At 33.5% G+C, this 5,411-nt stretch overlaps 2 non-coding genes across 2 annotated transcripts; both read right to left on the bottom strand.

Annotated features, from left to right (window-relative positions):
- Positions 1-1,063: 1,063 nt before the first annotated feature.
- Positions 1,064-1,242, bottom strand: LOC6540158. The gene has a single exon (XR_005562080.1). It is a non-coding gene; the product is annotated as a 5.8S ribosomal RNA (ribosomal RNA).
- An 822-nt stretch (positions 1,243-2,064) lies between these two features.
- LOC120322299 lies at positions 2,065-4,052 on the bottom strand. The gene has a single exon (XR_005562073.1). It is a non-coding gene; the product is annotated as a small subunit ribosomal RNA (ribosomal RNA).
- Positions 4,053-5,411: the final 1,359 nt, after the last annotated feature.

Genomic DNA, 5,411 nt, shown 5'->3' with positions numbered 1-5,411 from the left:
AACGCACTGTAATCATATAAATCTATCAGCACTTTATCAAATTAATAACATTTATTCTGTTTTAAAATGCAAGCACTTTAATTTGAATAAACTATAAGTTATATTTTATGATAAATTTGGGATATGCTAATAGATTACAATGTCCTTATATGGAAAAAATGCACACTATCCTTATAATATTATTTAAATATTACAATTTTAATGATGAATTTTCCATAACGGATATTCAGGTTCATCGGGCTTAACCTTTAAGCAGTTTCACGTACTGTTTAACTCTCTATTCAGAGTTATTTTCAACTTTCCCTCACGGTACTTGTTTACTATCGGTCTCATGGTTATATTTAGTTTTAGATGGAGTTTACCACCCACTTAGTGCTGCACTATCGAGCAACACGACTCTTTGGAAACATCATATAGTAATCATTAACGTTATACGGGCCTGGCACCCTCTGTGGGTAAATGGCCTCATTTAAGAAGGACTTAAATCGTTAATTTCTCATACTAGAATATTGACGCTCCATACACTGCATCTCACATTTGCCATATAGACAAAGTGACTTAGTGCTGAACTGTTTTCTTTTCGCTCGCCGCTACTAAGAAAATCCTTGTTAGTTTCTTTTCCTCCCCTAATTAATATGCTTAAATTCAGGGGGTAGTCCCATATGAGTTGAGGTTGTATATAACTTTTTATTGCCATTAATTCTTAATATATAGTGATAAAACATTTTAATAAATTCGTTGTAATATATCCATTATTTCTTGTAGCATAGTATTATCCATTAACGAACCAACGAAGAATAATAATATAACCAAGTTTTTTTATATTTTCGAATCATTAATAAGAGACAATCCTAGATGAAAAATAATTCAATTTTTTATGCTAGACATTTCTCAGTATTATTTGATTGAAAAAGAAAATATTTCTCTTCGTTTTTCACATCCAAATGTGAGGATAATGTTTTTCATATATAGTTTTTAATATTATGAATAAAATTATTATTTTATCCAATAATATACCATATGCTTATAAAAATTTATAAACAACTTAATTAGCATAGTCTTACAACCCTCAACCATATGTAGTCCAAGCAGCACTATAAAATTAATTAAAGTACATAACAGCATGGACTGCGATATGCGTTCAAAATGTCGATGTTCATGTGTCCTGCAGTTCACACGATGACGCACAGTTTGCTGCGTTCTTCATCGACCCATGAGCCGAGTGATCCACCGCTTAGAGTTTTATAATTTATTTCTATATATTGTCAATAATTTTTTTATTGAAAGAAATTAAAAATACACCATTTTACTGGCATATATCAATTCCTTCAATAAATGTATTTTTATACCTAAAATAAATGAAGCGAAATGTCTTGGTTTCATATAAGCATTATGAATCATGTAATTATATTTTATTTGTAATTAACCAATATGGGCGATACATACTGCAATTTATATAAAACATTAACCTGATGGATGCCAGGTACAACATTGTATATTTTAGGTTGTTGCATTAGCCAACGTATGCTCATAACTAGATGAACAATACATATTCGCAACGCGTGTATATTATGGTCCATATACACACAATTTTTTTGTTACCATTTTTATTTGATTTCGAATGTTTGAATTATTAGGAAATGCATTGTTTATTTTTATTTGAATGCCGTTTATTTAATTTAATGTTGTGAGCCAACGCTACCCATCACACAACATTAAATTTTAATAGAAATGTTAAAATGTGGTCACCAGTCACTTTTAACATACATATGTGGTAATGTGGTTCCCAATCACATTACCTTTGTGGTTGCCAGCCACATTTATTTATTACATAAATATATCAGAATTTTTTTTGATTCCATTGAGAAGTCAATCAATTGAATATTATTGTGTTAGATAATATTCATATATAAACGCATTTGCAAATAATCATAATAAATCATGTGCATTTCTAAAGTAAATCTCATCATTCATATATCATATGCTTTTGTAATTTGGTATTTTGGTAAATTCAATTTATTTGTATTATAACAAATGTTTATTAACGGTAAGGATATTATACAATAATGATCCTTCCGCAGGTTCTTCTACGGAAACCTTGTTACGACTTTTACTTCCTCTAAATAATCAAGTTCGGTCAACTTTTGCGAAACAACCGTAACACGCACAGTGATCACGTCCGGAGACCTCACTAAATAATTCAATCGGTAGTAGCGACGGGCGGTGTGTACAAAGGGCAGGGACGTAATCAATGCGAGTTAATGACTCACACTTACTGGGAATTCCAAGTTCATGTGAACAATTTCAAGTTCACAATCCCAAGAATGAAAGTGGTTCAGCGGTTTACCCGGACCTTTCGGTCTAGGAAATACACGTTGATACTTTCATTGTAGCGCGCGTGCAGCCCAGGACATCTAAGGGCATCACAGACCTGTTATTGCTCAATCTCATTATTGCTAGACGCAATTTGTCCATTTAAGAAGCTAGTGTCCTTATAATGGGACAAACCAACAGGTACGGCTCCACTTACATAAACACATTCAAACACAATAAACATTTTACTGCCAACATGAATGAAGGCTATATAAGCTTCAGCACCATAATCCTGAAGATATCTATTTAATATATTTGAGTCTCGTTCGTTATCGGAATTAACCAGACAAATCACTCCACGAACTAAGAACGGCCATGCACCACCACCCATAGATTCGAGAAAGAGCTATCAATCTGTCTTACACACTTATGTTCGGACCTGGTAAGTTTTCCCGTGTTGAGTCAAATTAAGCCGCAGACTCCACTCCTGGTGGTGCCCTTCCGTCAATTCCTTTAAGTTTCAGCTTTGCAACCATACTTCCCCCGGAGCCCAAAAGCTTTGGTTTCCCGGGAAGCGACTGAGAGAGCCATAAAAGTAGCTACACCCAATTGCTATCTGGCATCGTTTATGGTTAGAACTAGGGCGGTATCTGATCGCCTTCGAACCTCTAACTTTCGTTCTTGATTAATGAAAACATCTTTGGCAAATGCTTTCGCTTAAGTTAGTCTTACGACGGTCCAAGAATTTCACCTCTCGCGTCGTAATACTAATGCCCCCAAACTGCTTCTATTAATCATTACCTCTTGATCTGAAAACCAATGAAAGCAGAACAGAGGTCTTATTTCATTATCCCATGTACAGAATATTCAGGCATTTGAAGCCTGCTTTAAGCACTCTAATTTGTTCAAAGTAATAGTACCGGCCCACAATAACACTCGTTTAAGAGCACTAATGCAGGTTTTTAAATAGGAGGAACATATGAAATAATACAAGTATTTAATCACATGTAAGAACTCCACCGGTAATACGCTTACATACATAAAGGTATAGTACTAACCACAATTGTAAGTTGTACTACCCGTATGAAGCACAAGTTCAACTACGAACGTTTTAACCGCAACAACTTTAATATACGCTATTGGAGCTGGAATTACCGCGGCTGCTGGCACCAGACTTGCCCTCCAATTGGTCCTTGTTAAAGGATTTAAAGTGTACTCATTCCAATTACAGGGCCTCGGATATGAGTCCTGTATTGTTGTTTTTCGTCACTACCTCCCCGAGCTGGGAGTGGGTAATTTACGCGCCTGCTGCCTTCCTTAGATGTGGTAGCCGTTTCTCAGGCTCCCTCTCCGGAATCGAACCCTGATTCCCCGTTACCCGTTGCAACCATGGTAGTCCTAGATACTACCATCAAAAGTTGATAGGGCAGACATTTGAAAGATCTGTCGTCGGTACAAGACCATACGATCTGCATGTTATCTAGAGTTCAACCAATAAAACGATCTTGCGATCGCTTGGTTTTAGCCTAATAAAAGCACATGTCCCATAAGGTTCATGTTTTAATTGCATGTATTAGCTCTAGAATTACCACAGTTATCCAAGTAACTGTTAACGATCTAAGGAACCATAACTGATATAATGAGCCTTTTGCGGTTTCACTTTTAATTCGTGTGTACTTAGACATGCATGGCTTAATCTTTGAGACAAGCATATAACTACTGACAGGATCAACCAGAATAATGTTTCTTTCTTCATATTTCATTCATATTTTTTGAATTGAAATAAGTAATATAAATATTATAGATTTCCATTTTATATAAATTTCCGTTTTTTATTAAATCTATTTTAAATCGATTACGGCCATTTTTATATAGCATTCGTATTCGTAAATTCCATTAATGTTTTATACCATTATATGTATATATTTCCATAATATTGTATTTATATTATACATATTTCATTCTAAAATATTATTTTGTTTCCAACAAACATAAGTATTGTATCCACACATGTACAATTTTTGTTTAACCAATATAAATATTGAGTTAAATCATTTGCATTTTGATGATAAATTTAAAATTTATCTTTTTCCATATAACTCTCTGGTAATATATAACATAAAACCGAGCGCATATGATATTCATATATAACATTTGGTAATTTTTCCATAATGTAATAATATCAATATATTTATTATACCGGGGTAACGACGAGAGGTGGGCAACCACTGCCTACCTATAGTAGTTTTTGAACCCTCTGTCGGTACCAGCCTTGTTTACACTACTATAACCTTTCACGTATATGGGCTATTCCTATAATTCTAAGAGAATATAGGAATATTTTATCATTTTTTCATTTATACATACGATAAATATTCATTTCCATATGATTAATATTTAATTTCCATATAATATTGTCGAAATCATATAAATATATAAGTTTCGAACAATACGAGAGGTCGGCAACCACAGTCTACCTATAGTAGTTTTTGAACCCTCTGTCGGTACCAGCCTTGTTTACACTACTATAACCTTTCACGTACATGGGCTATTCCTATATTCTCTTAGAATCATTTCTCTTAGAATTATAGGAATATTTGATCATTTTTTCATTTATACATACGATAAATATTCATTTCCATATGATTAATATTTAATTTTCATATAATATTGTCGAAATCATATAAATATATAAGTGTCGAACAATACGAGAGGTCGGCAAGCACTGCCTACCTATAGTAGTTTTTGAACCCTCTGTCGGTACCAGCCTTGCTTATACTACTATAACCTTTCACGTATATGGGCTATTCCTATAATTCTAAGAGAATATAGGAATATTTGATCATTTTTTCATTTATACATACGATAAATATTCATTTCCATATGATTAATATTTAATTTGGCAACCTGATAGAATTTTGTAGTCTTTATTTCTATCATTAGTAGATGGGGACAATTTCATTAGCGTCACTAAATCGATGACAAGCTATTTGGCAACCTGATAGAATTTTGTAGTCTTTATTTCTATCATTAGTAGATAGTAGATAGATGGGGACAATTTCATATGCGTCACTAAATCGATGACGAGCCATTTGACA

The sequence above is a fragment of the Drosophila yakuba genome, unplaced genomic scaffold, assembly GCF_016746365.2.
Source record: "Drosophila yakuba strain Tai18E2 unplaced genomic scaffold, Prin_Dyak_Tai18E2_2.1 Segkk51_quiver_pilon_scaf, whole genome shotgun sequence".
Taxonomy (NCBI): Eukaryota; Metazoa; Arthropoda; class Insecta; order Diptera; family Drosophilidae; genus Drosophila; species Drosophila yakuba.
The sequence above is the reverse complement of the archived record's forward strand: the minus strand, read 5'-3'. Positions and strand labels throughout refer to the sequence as shown.